Source organism: Chiloscyllium punctatum, chromosome 31 (assembly GCF_047496795.1).
Source record: "Chiloscyllium punctatum isolate Juve2018m chromosome 31, sChiPun1.3, whole genome shotgun sequence".
Lineage (NCBI taxonomy): Eukaryota > Metazoa > Chordata > Chondrichthyes > Orectolobiformes > Hemiscylliidae > Chiloscyllium > Chiloscyllium punctatum.
Genome location: NC_092769.1, coordinates 54,643,735 through 54,665,470, shown reverse-complemented (window position 1 = coordinate 54,665,470; position 21,736 = coordinate 54,643,735).

The window sequence follows — 21,736 nt, the reverse complement described above, 5'->3', positions numbered from 1 at the left end:
TGCAAACTAATATAATCTGATCTAATCTGATGTAATCTAATGTAATGTAATCTAATATAATGTAATCTAATGTAATGTAATCTCATGTAATCGAATGTAATGTAATCTAATGGAAAGTAATCTAATCTAATGGAATGTAATCTAATGTAATGTAATGTAATGTAATCTAATCTAATCTAATCTAATGTATTTAACTCTAATGTAATGCAAACTAATATAATCTGATCTAATCTGATGTAATCTAATGTAATGAATCTAATGTAATGTAATCTAATATAGTGTAATCTAATGGAATGTAATCTTATCTAATCTAATGTAATCTAATGGAATGTAATCTAATCTAATGTAATGTAATCTAATGTAATGTAATCGAATGTAATCGAATCTAATGTAATCTAATGTAATGTAATCTAATCTTAACTAATGTTATCGAATCTAATCTATTCTAATGTAATGTAATCTATTGTAATGTAATGCAATCTAATGTAATCTAATATAATGCATTGTAATCTCATCTAATCTAATGTAATCTATTGTTATCTAATGTAATGTAATGTAATCTAATCTAATGTAAGCTAATGTAATGTAATCTAATCTAATGTAATGGAATGTAATGTAATCTAATGTAATGTAATCTAATGTTATCTAATCTAATGCACTGTAATGTAATGTAATCTAATATACTCTAATCTAATCTAATGTAATCTAATGTAAAGTAATGTAATGTAATGTAATCTAATGTTATGTAAAGTAATGTACTCTACTCTAATCTAATGTAATCTAATGTAATGTATTCTAATCTAATCTAATGTAATCTAATGTAATCTAATCTCATCTAATCTAATCTAATGTACTCTAATCTAATGTAACGTAATCTAATCTAATGTAATGTAATCTAATGTAATGTAATCTAATGTAACATAATCTAATGCACTGTAATGCAATGTAATCTAATGTACTCTAATCTAATCTAATGTAATCTAATGTAAAGTAATGTAATGTAATGTTATGTTATGTAATGTAATGTAATCTAATCTAATCTAATGTAATCCAGTCTAATCTAATCTAATATAATATAATGTAATCTAATTTAATCTAATCTAATCTAATGTAATGTAATGTAATGTAATGGAATGTAATGTAATGTAACCTAATGTTATCTAATGTAATCGAATCTAATGTAATCTAAAGTAATGTAATCTAATGTTATTTAATGTAATCTAATATAATCTAATCTAATGTAATGCAATCTAATCTAATTTACTCTAATCTAATGTAATGTAATCCAATGTAATGTAATGTAATTACATTATGTAATTACATTATGTATATTATGTAATCTAACGTAATATAATCTAATGCATGTAATGGAATCTAATCTAATGTACTCTAATCTAATCTAATGTATATCTAAAGTAATGTAATCTCATGTAATCTAATGTAAAGTAATGTAATGTAATGTAATGTAATCTAATCTAATCTAACGTTATCTAATCTAATATAATATAATCTAATATAATGTAATCTTATTTAATCTAATCTAATCTAATGTAATCAAATGTAATGTAATCTAATGTAATGTAGTGTAGTGTAATGTAATGTAATCTAATCTAATCTGTTGTAATCTAATCTAATGTAATCCATTCTAATGTAATCTAATCTACATTGAATCCATCATTAGAATTTGATTCAATGATTCAACGAAAGTTGTTTGTTTCATTGAATGAAAGCGTTCAGCTCATCATTGACTGATGAGAGAAGCTCTGCTCATTGAATTAACACGTGCAGTTTGGTTCATGGAGTGAATGTGTGCAGTTTGATTGAGACAATGTGTCATAGCTTGTGACTTTGAATGAATGAGTAGCTGACTTCATTGAATTGACAAATGCAGTTTGCTTCATGAACTAAATGTGTGCAATTTGTTTGGTTGAATCAATGCGTTAAGAGTACCTTCATTGAATTATCATGTGCAGTCTGTTTCGTTCAATGAATGAGTGTAGTAGGATTGACTCAATAAGTGAGTTAGGTTTGTTCGAATGAAACAAGGAATAAGGTTTGATTCATTGAATCAATGATTCTAGTTTGATTCAATGATTCAATCAATGCAGTTTGTTTCAAGAAATGAAAACGGTGAGCTTGACACATTGAATGAATGAGAGAAGCTCTATTCATTGAATTAAGACGGGCAGTTTGGTTTATCTAGTAAACGTGTGCAGTTTGACAGAGACAATGCGTGAAACTTGTGCCATTGAATGAATGAGAGTAGCTCTACTCATTGAATTGACAAATGCAGCCTCTTTCATTGAATATGCAATGAATATGCAGTTTGGTTCACTAAATAAGGGAGGTAGGTTTGTTCCATTGAAACAAGGTTTGATTCATTGAATTCATTGTTTGATTCAATGATTCAATGAATGCAGTTTGTTTCTTTGAATGAAAGCGTTAAGCTTGCCGCATTGAATGAATGAGAGAAGCTCGACTCATTGATTTAAGACGTGCAGTCTGTATCATGAGTGCAGCATGCTCCATTGAATGAATGCGCTTTGCGCGTGGCATTGAATGAATGGCTGGAGCACGACTCTTTTAATTAAGACACACAAAGCATTTCATTGAATGAATGGGTGCAGTTTGATTCACGACGTAAATGAGTTAAGTTTGTTCGATGGAATCCATTAATACTGTTTGATTCATTGAGTCAATGATGGCAGTTTGACTCAATGATTCAATGAAGCATTTGGTTTCATTGAATGAAAGTGCTAAGCTCGAGAAAGTGAATAAAAAAGAAAAGCTGTACTCATTGAATTAACACGTGCAGTCTGTTTCATTTAATGAATGCATGCAATTTTTATCATTGCATGAACACGTGCAGTTTCTTTCAATGAATGAATGGCAAAAGCTAGATTCATTGGAATAGGACTTACAGTGTACCTCATCGAATGAATGTTTGCAGTTAGATTCATTAATTGCGTTTAGTTTGTGGATTTGAATGAATGAAAGAACCTCTACTCTAATCTAATCAAATCTAATGTAATCTAATCAAATGTAATGTAATCTTATGAAATCTAATCTAATCTAATGTAATGTAATGTAAACTAATCTAATGTCATCTAATGTAATGTAATCTAACGTAATCTAATCTAATGTAATCTAATCTAATCTAATGTAATCTAATGTACTGTAATCTAATGTAATCTAATGTAATGTAGTGTAGTGTAATGTAATGTAATCTAATCTAATTTAATGTAATCTAATGGAATGTAACCTAATGTAATCGAATCTAATGTAATCTACTGTAATGTAATGTAATCTAATCTAATGTAATCTAATGTAGTGTAATCTAATCTAATCTAATGTAATATAATATAATCTAATGTAATATAATGTAATGTAATGTAATCTAATCTAAACTAATGTAATCGAATCTAATGTAATCTAATCTAATGAAATCTAATCTAATCTAATGCAATGTAATCTAATGTTTTCTAATGTAATCTAATCTAATGTACTCTAATCTAATCTAATGTAATCTAATGTAATCTAATCTAATCTAATCTAATCTAATGTACTCTAATCCAATCTTATGTAATCTAATCGAATCTAATGTAATCTAATCTTATCCAAATCATTTTATTGAATGAATGGGTGAAGTTTGATTCACGAAGTACATGACAAGTTTGTTCGATGGAATCCATTAATACTGTTTGATGGCAATTTGACTCAATGATTCAATGAAGCATTTGGTTTCATTGAATGAAAGTGCTAAGGTCGAGAAAGTGAATAAAAAAGAAAAGCTGTACTCATTGAATTAACACGTGCACTCTGTTTCATTTAATGAATGCATGCAGTTTTTATCATTGCATGAACACGTGCAGTTTCTTTCATTGAATGAATAGCAAAAGCTAGATTCATTGGAATAGGACTTACAGTGTACCTCATCGAATGAATGTTTGCAGTTAGATTCATTAATTGCGTTTAGTTTGTGGATTTGAATGCATGAAAGAAACTCTACTGTAATCTAATCTAATCTAATGCAATCGAATCTAATGTAATCTAATCTAATCTAATCTAATCTAATGAAATGTAATCTAATGTAATCTAATCTAATGTAATGTAATCTAATGTACTGTAATCTAATGTAATCTAATGTAATGTAGTGTAGTGTAATCTAATCTAATCTAATCTAATCTAATGTAATCTAATCAAATGTAATGTAATGTAATCTAATCTAATGTAATCTAATGTAAACTAATGTAATCGAATCTAATGTAATCTAATCTAATCTAATCTAATGAAATCTAATCTAATGCAATGTTATCTAATGTAATCTAAGCTAATGTACTCTAATCTAATCAAATGTAATCGAATGTAATGTAATCTAATCTAATGTAATCTAATGTAATCTAATGTAAAGTAATCTAATGCAATCTAATCTAATCTAATCTAATGTACTCAAATCTAATGTAATGCAAACTAATATAATCTGATCTAATCTGATGTAATCTAATGTAATGTAATCTAATATAATGTAATCTAATGTAATGTAATCTAATGTAATCGAATGTAATGTAATCTAATGTAATGTAATGTAATCTAATGTAATGTAATCTAATCTAATCTAATGTAAAGTAATCTAATCTAATGTACTCTAATCGAATCTAATGTAATCTAATATAATCTGATCTAATCTGAGGTAATCTAATGTAATGTAATCTAGCATAATGTAATCTAATGTAATGTAATCTAGCATAATGTAATCTAATGTAATGTAATGTAATGTAATCTAATCTAATCTAATGAAATGCAAAGTAATCTAATGTTATGTAATGTAATCTAAGGAAATCTAATCTAATTAATGTAATCTAATGTACTCTAACCTAATCTAACGTAATGTAATTTAATCTAATCTAATCTAATTTACTCTAACCTAATCTAATGTAATCTAATGTAATGTAATGTAATCTAATCTAATGTACGCTAATCGAATCTAATGTAATCTAATATAATCTGATCTAATCTGAGGTAATCTAATGTAATGTAATCTAGCATAATGTAATCTAATGTAATGTAATCTAGCATAATGTAATCTAATGTAATGTAATGTAATGTAATCTAATCTAATCTAATGTAATGCAATGTAATCTAATGTAATGTAATGTAATCTAAGGAAATCTAATCTAATTAATGTAATCTAATGTACTCTAACCTAATCTAACGTAATGTAATTTAATCTAATCTAATCTAATTTACTCTAACCTAATCTAATGTAATCTAAACTAATATAATGTACTCTAATCTAATCTAATGTAATCTAATGTAATGTAATGTAATCTAATGTAATCTAATCTAATGTAATGTAGTCTAATGTTATCTAATGTAATCGAATCTAATGTAATGTATGTAATGTAATCTAATGTAATGTAATGTAATCTAATCTAATGTAATCTAATCTAATCCAATGTACTCTAATCTTACCTAATGTAATCTAATCTAATCTAATGTAATCTAATCTAATCTATTCTAATCTAAACTAATCTAATCTAATCTAATCTAATGTAATCGAATCTAATGTAATCTAATCTAACGTAATCTAATGTAATGTAATCTAATCTAATGTAATCTAATCTAATCTAATCTAATCTAATCTAATCTAATCTAATCTAATCTAATCTAATGTACTCTAATCCAATCTTATGTAATCTAATCGAATCTAATGTAATCTAATCTTATCCAAATCATTTTATTGAATGAATGGGTGAAGTTTGATTCACGAAGTACATGACAAGTTTGTTCGATGGAATCCATTAATACTGTTTGATGGCAATTTGACTCAATGATTCAATGAAGCATTTGGTTTCATTGAATGAAAGTGCTAAGGTCGAGAAAGTGAATAAAAAAGAAAAGCTGTACTCATTGAATTAACACGTGCACTCTGTTTCATTTAATGAATGCATGCAGTTTTTATCATTGCATGAACACGTGCAGTTTCTTTCATTGAATGAATAGCAAAAGCTAGATTCATTGGAATAGGACTTACAGTGTACCTCATCGAATGAATGTTTGCAGTTAGATTCATTAATTGCGTTTAGTTTGTGGATTTGAATGCATGAAAGAAACTCTACTGTAATCTAATCTAATCTAATGCAATCGAATCTAATGTAATCTAATCTAATCTAATCTAATCTAATGAAATGTAATCTAATGTAATCTAATCTAATGTAATGTAATCTAATGTACTGTAATCTAATGTAATCTAATGTAATGTAGTGTAGTGTAATCTAATCTAATCTAATCTAATCTAATGTAATCTAATCAAATGTAATGTAATGTAATCTAATCTAATGTAATCTAATGTAAACTAATGTAATCGAATCTAATGTAATCTAATCTAATCTAATCTAATGAAATCTAATCTAATGCAATGTTATCTAATGTAATCTAAGCTAATGTACTCTAATCTAATCAAATGTAATCGAATGTAATGTAATCTAATCTAATGTAATCTAATGTAATCTAATGTAAAGTAATCTAATGCAATCTAATCTAATCTAATCTAATGTACTCAAATCTAATGTAATGCAAACTAATATAATCTGATCTAATCTGATGTAATCTAATGTAATGTAATCTAATATAATGTAATCTAATGTAATGTAATCTAATGTAATCGAATGTAATGTAATCTAATGTAATGTAATGTAATCTAATGTAATGTAATCTAATCTAATCTAATGTAAAGTAATCTAATCTAATGTACTCTAATCGAATCTAATGTAATCTAATATAATCTGATCTAATCTGAGGTAATCTAATGTAATGTAATCTAGCATAATGTAATCTAATGTAATGTAATCTAGCATAATGTAATCTAATGTAATGTAATGTAATGTAATCTAATCTAATCTAATGAAATGCAAAGTAATCTAATGTAATGTAATGTAATCTAAGGAAATCTAATCTAATTAATGTAATCTAATGTACTCTAACCTAATCTAACGTAATGTAATTTAATCTAATCTAATCTAATTTACTCTAACCTAATCTAATGTAATCTAATGTAATGTAATGTAATCTAATCTAATGTACGCTAATCGAATCTAATGTAATCTAATATAATCTGATCTAATCTGAGGTAATCTAATGTAATGTAATCTAGCATAATGTAATCTAATGTAATGTAATCTAGCATAATGTAATCTAATGTAATGTAATGTAATGTAATCTAATCTAATCTAATGTAATGCAATGTAATCTAATGTAATGTAATGTAATCTAAGGAAATCTAATCTAATTAATGTAATCTAATGTACTCTAACCTAATCTAACGTAATGTAATTTAATCTAATCTAATCTAATTTACTCTAACCTAATCTAATGTAATCTAAACTAATATAATGTACTCTAATCTAATCTAATGTAATCTAATGTAATGTAATGTAATCTAATGTAATCTAATCTAATGTAATGTAGTCTAATGTTATCTAATGTAATCGAATCTAATGTAATGTATGTAATGTAATCTAATGTAATGTAATGTAATCTAATCTAATGTAATCTAATCTAATCCAATGTACTCTAATCTAACCTAATGTAATCTAATCTAATCTAATGTAATCTAATCTAATCTATTCTAATCTAAACTAATCTAATCTAATCTAATCTAATGTAATCGAATCTAATGTAATCTAATCTAACGTAATCTAATGTAATGTAATCTAATCTAATGTAATGTAATCTAATCTAATCTAATCTAATCTAATCTAATCTAATCTAATCTAATCTAATGTACTCTAATCCAATCTTATGTAATCTAATCGAATCTAATGTAATCTAATCTTATCCAAATCATTTTATTGAATGAATGGGTGAAGTTTGATTCACGAAGTACATGACAAGTTTGTTCGATGGAATCCATTCATACTTTTTGATGGCAATTTGACTCAATGATTCAATGAAGCATTTGGTTTCATTGAATGAAAGTGCTAAGGTCGAGAAAGTGAATAAAAAAGAAAAGCTGTACTCATTGAATTAACACGTGCACTCTGTTTCATTTAATGAATGCATGCAGTTTTTATCATTGCATGAACACGTGCAGTTTCTTTCATTGAATGAATAGCAAAAGCTAGATTCATTGGAATAGGACTTACAGTGTACCTCATCGAATGAATGTTTGCAGTTAGATTCATTAATTGCGTTTAGTTTGTGGATTTGAATGCATGAAAGAAACTCTACTGTAATCTAATCTAATCTAATGCAATCGAATCTAATGTAATCTAATCTAATCTAATCTAATCTAATGAAATGTAATCTAATGTAATCTAATCTAATGTAATGTAATCTAATGTACTGTAATCTAATGTAATCTAATGTAATGTAGTGTAGTGTAATCTAATCTAATCTAATCTAATCTAATGTAATCTAATCAAATGTAATGTAATGTAATCTAATCTAATGTAATCTAATGTAAACTAATGTAATCGAATCTAATGTAATCTAATCTAATCTAATCTAATGAAATCTAATCTAATGCAATGTTATCTAATGTAATCTAAGCTAATGTACTCTAATCTAATCAAATGTAATCGAATGTAATGTAATCTAATCTAATGTAATCTAATGTAATCTAATGTAAAGTAATCTCATGCAATCTAATCTAATCTAATCTAATGTACTCAAATCTAATGTAATGCAAACTAATATAATCTGATCTAATCTGATGTAATCTAATGTAATGTAATCTAATATAATGTAATCTAATGTAATGTAATCTAATGTAATCGAATGTAATGTAATCTAATGGAAAGTAATCTAATCTAATGTAATGCAATGTAATCTAATGTAATGTAATGTAATCTAATGTAATGTAATCTAATCTAATCTAATGTAAAGTAATCTAATCTAATGTACTCTAATCGAATCTAATGTAATCTAATATAATCTGATCTAATCTGAGGTAATCTAATGTAATCTAATCTAATCTAATGTAATGCAATGTAATCTAATATAATGTAATGTAATCTAATGTAATGTAATCTAATCTAATCTAATGTAAAGTAATCTAATCTAATGTACTCTAATCGAATCTAATGTAATCTAATATAATCTGATCTAATCTGAGGTAATCTAATGTAATGTAATCTAGCATAATGTAATCTAATGTAATGTAATCTAGCATAATGTAATCTAATGTAATGTAATGTAATGTAATCTAATCTAATCTAATGAAATGCAAAGTAATCTAATGTAATGTAATGTAATCTAAGGAAATCTAATCTAATTAATGTAATCTAATGTACTCTAACCTAATCTAACGTAATGTAATTTAATCTAATCTAATCTAATTTACTCTAACCTAATCTAATGTAATCTAATCTAATGTAATGTAATCTAATCTAATGTACGCTAATCGAATCTAATGTAATCTAATATAATCTGATCTAATCTGAGGTAATCTAATGTAATGTAATCTAGCATAATGTAATCTAATGTAATGTAATCTAGCATAATGTAATCTAATGTAATGTAATGTAATGTAATCTAATCTAATCTAATGTAATGCAATGTAATCTAATGTAATGTAATGTAATCTAAGGAAATCTAATCTAATTAATGTAATCTAATGTACTCTAACCTAATCTAACGTAATGTAATTTAATCTAATCTAATCTAATTTACTCGAACCTAATCTAATGTAATCTAAACTAATATAATGTACTCTAATCTAATCTAATGTAATCTAATGTAATGTAATGTAATCTAATGTAATCTAATCTAATGTAATGTAGTCTAATGTTATCTAATGTAATCGAATCTAATGTAATGTATGTAATGTAATCTAATGTAATGTAATGTAATCTAATCTAATGTAATCTAATCTAATCCAATGTACTCTAATCTAACCTAATGTAATCTAATCTAATCTAATGTAATCTAATCTAATCTATTCTAATCTAAACTAATCTAATCTAATCTAATCTAATGTAATCGAATCTAATGTAATCTAATCTAACGTAATCTAATGTAATGTAATCTAATCTAATGTAATCTAATCTAATCTAATCTAATCTAATGTAATCTAATCTAATCTAATCTAATCTAATGTACTCTAATCCAATCTTATGTAATCTAATCGAATCTAATGTAATCTAATCTTATCCAAATCATTTTATTGAATGAATGGGTGAAGTTTGATTCACGAAGTACATGACAAGTTTGTTCGATGGAATCCATTAATACTGTTTGATGGCAATTTGACTCAATGATTCAATGAAGCATTTGGTTTCATTGAATGAAAGTGCTAAGGTCGAGAAAGTGAATAAAAAAGAAAAGCTGTACTCATTGAATTAACACGTGCACTCTGTTTCATTTAATGAATGCATGCAGTTTTTATCATTGCATGAACACGTGCAGTTTCTTTCATTGAATGAATAGCAAAAGCTAGATTCATTGGAATAGGACTTACAGTGTACCTCATCGAAGGAATGTTTGCAGTTAGATTCATTAATTGCGTTTAGTTTGTGGATTTGAATGCATGAAAGAAACTCTACTGTAATCTAATCTAATCTAATGCAATCGAATCTAATGTAATCTAATCTAATCTAATCTAATCTAATGAAATGTAATCTAATGTAATCTAATCTAATGTAATGTAATCTAATGTACTGTAATCTAATGTAATCTAATGTAATGTAGTGTAGTGTAATCTAATCTAATCTAATCTAATCTAATCTAATCTAATGTAATCTAATCAAATGTAATGTAACGTAATCTAATCTAATGTAATCTAATGTATTGTAATACAATCTAATCTAATGTAATCTACTGTAATGTAATGTAATGTAATCTAATGTAATCTATTGTAATATAATGTAATTTAATGTAATCTAATGTAAACTAATGTAACCGAATCTAATGTAATCTAATCTAATCTAATCTAATGAAATCTAATCTAATCTAATGCAATGTAATCTAATGTTATCTAATGTAATCTAAGCTAACGTACTCTAATCTAATCAAATGTAATCGAATGTAATGTAATCTAATCTAATGTAATCTAATGTAAAGTAATCTAATGCAATCTAATCTAATCTAATCTAATCTAATGTACTCAAATCTAATGTAATGCAAACTAATATAATCAGATCTAATCTGATGTAATCTAATGTAATGTAATCTAATATAATGTAATCTAATGTAATGTAATCTCATGTAATCGAATGTAATGTAATCTAATGGAAAGTAATCTAATCTAATGGAATGTAATCTAATGTAATGTAATGTAATCTAATCTAATCTAATCTAATCTAATGTATTTAACTCTAATGTAATGCAAACTAATATAATCTGATCTAATCTGATGTAATCTAATGTAATGAATCTAATGTAATGTAATCTAATATAGTGTAATCTAATGGAATGTAATCTTATCTAATCTAATGTAATCTAATGGAATGTAATCTAATCTAATGTAATGTAATCTAATGTAATGTAATCGAATGTAATCGAATCTAATGTAATCTAATGTAATGTAATCTAATCTTAACTAATGTTATCGAATCTAATCTATTCTAATGTAATGTAATCTATTGTAATGTAATGCAATCTAATGTAATCTAATATAATGCATTGTAATCTAATCTAATCTAATGTAATCTATTGTTATCTAATGTAATGTAATGTAATGTAATCTAATCTAATGTAAGCTAATGTAATGTAATCTAATCTAATGTAATGGAATGTAATGTAATCTAATGTAATGTAATCTAATGTTATCTAATCTAATGCACTGTAATGTAATGTAATCTAATATACTCTAATCTAATATACTCTAATCTAATCTAATGTAATCTAATGTAAAGTAATGTAATGTAATGTAATCTAATGTTATGTAAAGTAATGTACTCTACTCTAATCTAATGTAATCTAATGTAATGTATTCTAATCTAATCTAATGTAATCTAATGTAATCTAATCTCATCTAATCTAATCTAATGTACTCTAATCTAATGTAACGTAATCTAATCTAATGTAATGTAATCTAATGTAATGTAATCTAATGTAACATAATCTAATGCACTGTAATGCAATGTAATCTAATGTACTCTAATCTAATCTAATGTAATCTAATGTAAAGTAATGTAATGTAATGTTATGTTATGTAATGTAATGTAATCTAATCTAATCTAATGTAATCCAGTCTAATCTAATCTAATATAATATAATGTAATCTAATTTAATCTAATCTAATCTAATGTAATGTAATGTAATGTAATGGAATGTAATGTAATGTAACCTAATGTTATCTAATGTAATCGAATCTAATGTAATCTAAAGTAATGTAATCTAATGTTATTTAATGTAATCTAATATAATCTAATCTAATGTAATGCAATCTAATCTAATTTACTCTAATCTAATGTAATGTAATCCAATGTAATGTAATGTAATTACATTATGTAATTACATTATGTATATTATGTAATCTAACGTAATATAATCTAATGCATGTAATGGAATCTAATCTAATGTACTCTAATCTAATCTAATGTATATCTAAAGTAATGTAATCTCATGTAATCTAATGTAAAGTAATGTAATGTAATGTAATGTAATCTAATCTAATCTAACGTTATCTAATCTAATATAATATAATCTAATATAATGTAATCTTATTTAATCTAATCTAATCTAATGTAATCAAATGTAATGTAATCTAATGTAATGTAGTGTAGTGTAATGTAATGTAATCTAATCTAATCTGTTGTAATCTAATCTAATGTAATCCATTCTAATGTAATCTAATCTACATTGAATCCATCATTAGAATTTGATTCAATGATTCAACGAAAGTTGTTTGTTTCATTGAATGAAAGCGTTCAGCTCATCATTGACTGATGAGAGAAGCTCTGCTCATTGAATTAACACGTGCAGTTTGGTTCATGGAGTGAATGTGTGCAGTTTGATTGAGACAATGTGTCATAGCTTGTGACTTTGAATGAATGAGTAGCTGACTTCATTGAATTGACAAATGCAGTTTGCTTCATGAACTAAATGTGTGCAATTTGTTTGGTTGAATCAATGCGTTAAGAGTACCTTCATTGAATTATCATGTGCAGTCTGTTTCGTTGAATGAATGAGTGTAGTAGGATTGACTCAATAAGTGAGTTAGGTTTGTTCGAATGAAACAAGGAATAAGGTTTGATTCATTGAATCAATGATTCTAGTTTGATTCAATGATTCAATCAATGCAGTTTGTTTCAAGAAATGAAAACGGTGAGCTTGACACATTGAATGAATGAGAGAAGCTCTATTCATTGAATTAAGACGGGCAGTTTGGTTTATCTAGTAAACGTGTGCAGTTTGACAGAGACAATGCGTGAAACTTGTGCCATTGAATGAATGAGAGTAGCTCTACTCATTGAATTGACAAATGCAGCCTCTTTCATTGAATATGCAATGAATATGCAGTTTGGTTCACTAAATAAGGGAGGTAGGTTTGTTCCATTGAAACAAGGTTTGATTCATTGAATTCATTGTTTGATTCAATGATTCAATGAATGCAGTTTGTTTCTTTGAATGAAAGCGTTAAGCTTGCCGCATTGAATGAATGAGAGAAGCTCGACTCATTGATTTAAGACGTGCAGTCTGTATCATGAGTGCAGCATGCTCCATTGAATGAATGCGCTTTGCGCGTGGCATTGAATGAATGGCTGGAGCACGACTCTTTTAATTAAGACACACAAAGCATTTCATTGAATGAATGGGTGCAGTTTGATTCACGACGTAAATGAGTTAAGTTTGTTCGATGGAATCCATTAATACTGTTTGATTCATTGAGTCAATGATGGCAGTTTGACTCAATGATTCAATGAAGCATTTGGTTTCATTGAATGAAAGTGCTAAGCTCGAGAAAGTGAATAAAAAAGAAAAGCTGTACTCATTGAATTAACACGTGCAGTCTGTTTCATTTAATGAATGCATGCAATTTTTATCATTGCATGAACACGTGCAGTTTCTTTCAATGAATGAATGGCAAAAGCTAGATTCATTGGAATAGGACTTACAGTGTACCTCATCGAATGAATGTTTGCAGTTAGATTCATTAATTGCGTTTAGTTTGTGGATTTGAATGAATGAAAGAACCTCTACTCTAATCTAATCAAATCTAATGTAATCTAATCAAATGTAATGTAATCTTATGAAATCTAATCTAATCTAATGTAATGTAATGTAAACTAATCTAATGTCATCTAATGTAATGTAATCTAACGTAATCTAATCTAATGTAATCTAATCTAATCTAATGTAATCTAATGTACTGTAATCTAATGTAATCTAATGTAATGTAGTGTAGTGTAATGTAATGTAATCTAATCTAATTTAATGTAATCTAATGGAATGTAACCTAATGTAATCGAATCTAATGTAATCTACTGTAATGTAATGTAATCTAATCTAATGTAATCTAATGTAGTGTAATCTAATCTAATCTAATGTAATATAATATAATCTAATGTAATATAATGTAATGTAATGTAATCTAATCTAAACTAATGTAATCGAATCTAATGTAATCTAATCTAATGAAATCTAATCTAATCTAATGCAATGTAATCTAATGTTTTCTAATGTAATCTAATCTAATGTACTCTAATCTAATCTAATGTAATCGAATGTAATGTAATCTAATCTAATGTAATCTAATGTAAAGGAATCTAATGCAATCTAATCTAATCTAATCTAATGTTCTCAACTCTAATGTAATGCAAACTAATATAATCTGATCTAATCTGATGTAATCTAATATAATGTAATCTAATGTAATGTAATCTAATGTAATCGAATGTAATGCAATCTAAAGGAAAGTAATCTAATCTAATGTAATGGAATCTCATGAAATCTAATCTAATCTAATCTAATCTAATCTAATGGAATGTAATCTAATCTAATGTAATGTAATCTAATGTAATCTAATCTAATGTATTTAACTCTAATGTAATGCAAACTAATATAATCTGATGTAACCTGATGTAATCTAATGTAATGTATTCTAATATAATGTAATCTAATGTAATGTAATCGAATGTAATGTAATCTAATGTAATGTAATCTAATCTATACTAATGTAATCTAATGAAATCTAATCTAATCTAATGCAATGCAATGTAATCTAATGTTATCTAATGTAATCGAATCTAATGTAATGTAATCTAATCTAATCTAATCTAATGTAAAGTAATCTAATCTAATGTACTCTAATCGAATCTAATGTAATCTAATATAATCTGATCTAATCTGAGGTAATCTAATGTAATGTAATCTAGCATAATGTAATCTAATGTAATGTAATCTAGCATAATGTAATCTAATGTAATGTATTGTAATGTAATCTAATCTAATCTAATGTAATGCAATGTAATCTAATGTAATGTAATGTAATCTAATGTAATGTAATCTAATCTAATCTAATGTAAAGTAATCTAATCTAATGTACTCTAATCGAATCTAATGTAATCTAATATAATCTGATCTAACCTGATGTAATCTAATGTAATGTATTCTAATATAATGTAATCTAATGTAATGTAATCGAATGTAATGTAATCTAATGTAATGTAATCTAATCTACACTAATGTAATCTAATGAAATCTAATCTAATCTAATGCAATGCAATGTAATCTAATGTTATCTAATGTAATCGAATCTAATGTAATGTAATGTAATCTAATGTACTCTAATCGAATCTAATGTAATCTAATATAATCTGATCTAATCTGAGGTAATCTAATGGAATGTAATCTAGCATAATGTAATCTAATGTAATGTAATCTAGCATAATGTAATCTAATGTAATGTATTGTAATGTACTCTAATCTAATGTAATGCAATGTAATCTAATGTAATGTAATCTAATCTAATCTAATGTAAAGTAATCTAATCTAATGTACTCTAATCGAATCTAATGTAATCTAATATAATCTGATCTAATCTGAGGTAATCTAATGTAATCTAATCTAATCTAATGTAATGCAATGTAATCTAATGTAATGTAATGTAATCTAATGTAATGTAATCTAATCTAATCTAATGTAAAGTAATCTAATCTAATGTACTCTAATCGAATCTAATGTAATCTAATATAATCTGATCTAATCTGAGGTAATCTAATGTAATGTAATCTAGCATAATGTAATCTAATGTAATGTAATCTAATCTAATGTAATGCAATGTAATCTAATGTAATGTAATGTAATCTAAGGAAATCTAATCTAATTAATGTAATCTAATGTACTCTAACCTAATCTAACGTAATGTAATTTAATCTAATCTAATCTAATTTACTCTAACCTAATCTAATGTAATCTAATCTAATATAATGTACTCTAATCTAATCTAATGTAATCTAATGTAATGTAAAATAATCTAATGTAATCTAATCTAATGTAATGTAGTCTAATGTTATCTAATGTAATCGAATCTAATGTAATGTATGTAAGGTAATCTAATGTAATGTAATGTAATCTAATCTAATGTAATCTAATCTAATCCAATGTACTCTAATCTAACCTAATGTAATCTAATCTAATCTAATGTAATCTAATCTAATCTAAACTAATCTAATCTAATCTAATCTAATGTAATCGAATCTAATGTAATCTAATCTAACGTAATCTAATGTAATGTAATCTAATCTAATGTAATCTAATCTAATCTAATCTAATCTAATTTAATCTAATCTAATCTAATCTAATGTAATCTAATCTAATCTAATCTAATCTAATGTACTCTATTCCAATCTAATGTAATCTTATCGAATCTAATGTAATCTAATCTTATCCAAAGCATTTTATTGAATGAATGGGTGAAGTTTGATTCACGAAGTAAATGACAAGTTTGTTCGATGGAATCCATTAATACTGTTTGATGGCAATTTGACTCAATGATTCAATGAAGCATTTGGTTTCATTGAATGAAAGTGCTAAACTCGAGAAAGTGAATAAAAAAGAAAAGCTGTACTCATTGAATTAACACGTGCACTCTGTTTCATTTAATGAATGCATGCAGTTTTTATCATTGCATGAACACGTGCAGTTTCTTTCATTGAATGAATAGCAAAAGATAGATTCATTGGAATAGGACTTACAGTGTACCTCATCGAATGAATGTTTGCAGTTAGATTCATTAATTGCGTTTAGTTTGTGGATTTGAATGCATGAAAGAAACTCTACTGTAATCTAATCTAATCTAATGCAATCGAATCTAATGTAATCTAATCTAATCTAATCTAATCTAATGAAATGTAATCTAATGTAATCTAATCTAATGTAATGTAATCTAATGTACTGTAATCTAATGTAATCTAATGTAATGTAGTGTAGTGTAATGTAATGTAATCTAATCTAATCTAATGTAATCTAATCAAATGTAATGTAATGTAATCTAATCTAATGTAATCTAATGTAAACTAATGTAATCGAATCTAATGTAATCTAATCTAATCTAATCTAATGAAATCTAATCTAATGCAATGTTATCTAATGTAATCTAAGCTAATGTACTCTAATCTAATCAAATGTAATCGAATGTAATGTAATCTAATCTAATGTAATCTAATGTAATCTAATGTAAAGTAATCTAATGCAATCTAATCTAATCTAATCTAATGTACTCAAATCTAATGTAATGCAAACTAATATAATCTGATCTAATCTGATGTAATCTAATGTAATGTAATCTATTATAATGTAATCTAATGTAATGTAATCTAATGTAATCGAATGTAATGTAATCTAATGGAAAGTAATCTAATCTAATGTAATGCAATGTAATCTAATGTAATGTAATGTAATCTAATGTAATGTAATCTAATCTAATCTAATGTAAAGTAATCTAATCTAATGTACTCTAATCGAATCTAATGTAATCTAATATAATCTGATCTAATCTGAGGTAATCTAATGTAATCTAATCTAATCTAATGTAATGCAATGTAATCTAATATAATGTAATGTAATCTAATGTAATGTAATCTAATCTAATCTAATGTAAAGTAATCTAATCTAATGTACTCTAATCGAATCTAATGTAATCTAATATAATCTGATCTAATCTGAGGTAATCTAATGTAATGTAATCTAGCATAATGTAATCTAATGTAATGTAATCTAGCATAATGTAATCTAATGTAATGTAATGTAATGTAATCTAATCTAATCTAATGAAATGCAAAGTAATCTAATGTAATGTAATGTAATCTAAGGAAATCTAATCTAATTAATGTAATCTAATGTACTCTAACCTAATCTAACGTAATGTAATTTAATCTAATCTAATCTAATTTACTCTAACCTAATCTAATGTAATCTAATCTAATGTAATGTAATCTAATCTAATGTACGCTAATCGAATCTAATGTAATCTAATATAATCTGATCTAATCTGAGGTAATCTAATGTAATGTAATCTAGCATAATGTAATCTAATGTAATGTAATCTAGCATAATGTAATCTAATGTAATGTAATGTAATGTAATCTAATCTAATCTAATCTAATGCAATGTAATCTAATGTAATGTAATGTAATCTAAGGAAATCTAATCTAATTAATGTAATCTAATGTACTCTAACCTAATCTAACGTAATGTAATTTAATCTAATCTAATCTAATTTACTCTAACCTAATCTAATGTAATCTAAACTAATATAATATACTCTAATCTAACCTAATGTAATCTAATCTAATCTAATGTAATCTAATCTAATCTATTCTAATCTAAACTAATCTAATCTAATCTAATCTAATGTAATCGAATCTAATGTAATCTAATCTAACGTAATCTAATGTAATGTAATCTAATCTAATGTAATCTAATCTAATCTAATCTAATCTAATGTAATCTAATCTAATCTAATCTAATCTAATGTACTCTAATCCAATCTTATGTAATCTAATCGAATCTAATGTAATCTAATCTTATCCAAATCATTTTATTGAATGAATGGGTGAAGTTTGATTCACAAAGTACATGACAAGTTTGTTCGATGGAATCCATTAATACTGTTTGATGGCAATTTGACTCAATGATTCAATGAAGCATTTGGTTTCATTGAATGAAAGTGCTAAGGTCGAGAAAGTGAATAAAAAAGAAAAGCTGTACTCATTGAATTAACACGTGCACTCTGTTTCATTTAATGAATGCATGCAGTTTTTATCATTGCATGAACACGTGCAGTTTCTTTCATTGAATGAATAGCAAAAGCTAGATTCATTGGAATAGGACTTACAGTGTACCTCATCGAATGAATGTTTGCAGTTAGATTCATTAATTGCGTTTAGTTTGTGGATTTGAATGCATGAAAGAAACTCTACTGTAATCTAATCTAATCTAATGCAATCGAATCTAATGTAATCTAATCTAATCTAATCTAATCTAATCTAATGAAATGTAATCTAATGTAATCTAATCTAATGTAATGTAATCTAATGTACTGTAATCTAATGTAATCTAATGTAATGTAGTGTAGTGTAATCTAATCTAATCTAATCTAATCTAATGTAATCTAATCAAATGTAATGTAATGTAATCTAATCTAATGTAATCTAATGTATTGTAATACAATCTAATCTAATGTAATCTACTGTAATGTAATGTAATGTAATGTAATCTAATGTAATCTATTGTAATATAATGTAATTTAATGTAATCTAATGTAAACTAATGTAATCGAATCTAATGTAATCTAATCTAATCTAATCTAATGAAATCTAATCTAATCTAATGCAATGTAATCTAATGTTATCTAATGTAATCTAAGCTAACGTACTCTAATCTAATCAAATGTAATCGAATGTAATGTAATCTAATCTAATGTAATCTAATGTAAAGTAATCTAATGCAATCTAATCTAATCTAATCTAATGTACTCAAATCTAATGTAATGCAAACTAATATAATCTGATCTAATCTGATGTAATCTAATGTAATGTAATCTAATATAATGTAATCTAATGTAATGTAATCTCATGTAATCGAATGTAATGTAATCTAATGGAAAGTAATCTAATCTAATGGAATGTAATCTAATGTAATGTAATGTAATGTAATCTAATCTAATATAATCTAATGTATTTAACTCTAATGTAATGCAAACTAATATAATCTGATCTAATCTGATGTAATCTAATGTAATGAATCTAATGTAATGTAATCTAATATAGTGTAATCTAATGGAATGTAATCTTATCTAATCTAATGTAATCTAATGGAACGTAATCTAATCTAATGTAATGTAATCTAATGTAATGTAATCGAATGTAATCGAATCTAATGTAATCTAATGTAATGTAATCTAATCTTAACTAATGTTATCGAATCTAATCTATTCTAATGTAATGTAATCTATTGTAATGTAATGCAATCTAATGTAATCTAATATAATGCATTGTAATCTAATCTAATCTAATGTAATCTATTGTTATCTAATGTAATGTAATGTAATGTAATCTAATCTAATGTAAGCTAATGTAATGTAATCTAATCTAATGTAATGGAATGTAATGTAATCTACTGTAATGTAATCTAATGTTATCTAATCTAATGCACTGTAATGTAATGTAATCTAATATACTCTAATCTAACCTAATGTAATCTAATGTAAAGTAATGTAATGTAATGTAATCTAATGTTATGTAAGGTAATGTACTCTACTCTAATCTAATGTAATCTAATGTAATGTATTCTAATCTAATCTAATGTAATCTAATGTAATCTAATCTCATCTAATCTAATCGAATGTACTCTAATCTAATGTAACGTAATCTAATCTAATGTAATGTAATCTAATGTAATGTAATCTAATGTAACATAATCTAATGCACTGTAATGCAATGTAATCTAATGTACTCTAATCTAATCTAATGTAATCTAATGTAAAGTAATGTAATGTAATGTTATGTTATGTAATGTAATGTAATCTAATTTAATCTAATGTAATCCAGTCTAATCTAATCTAATATAATATAATGTAATCTAATTTAATCTAATCTAATCTAATGTAATGTAATGTAATGTAATGGAATGTAATGTAATGTAACCTAATGTTATCTAATGTAATCGAATCTAATGTAATCTAAAGTAATGTAATCTAATGTTATTTAATGTAATCTAATATAATCTAATCTAATGTAATGCAATCTAATCTAATTTACTCTAATCTAATGTAATGTAATCCAATGTAATGTAATGTAATTACATTATGTAATTACATTATGTATATTATGTAATCTAACGTAATATAATCTAATGCATGTAATGTAATCTAATCTAATGTACTCTAATCTAATCTAATGTATATCTAAAGTAATGTAATCTCATGTAATCTAATGTAAAGTAATGTAATGTAATGTAATGTAATCTAATCTAATCTAACGTTATCTAATCTAATATAATATAATCTAATATAATGTAATCTTATTTAATCTAATCTAATCTAATGTAATCAAATGTAATGTAATCTAATGTAATGTAGTGTAGTGTAATGTAATGTAATCTAATCTAATCTGTTGTAATCTAATCTAATGTAATCCATTCTAATGTAATCTAATCTACATTGAATCCATCATTAGAATTTGATTCAATGATTCAACGAAAGTTGTTTGTTTCATTGAATGAAAGCGTTCAGCTCATCATTGACTGATGAGAGAAGCTCTGCTCTTTGAATTAACACGTGCAGTTTGGT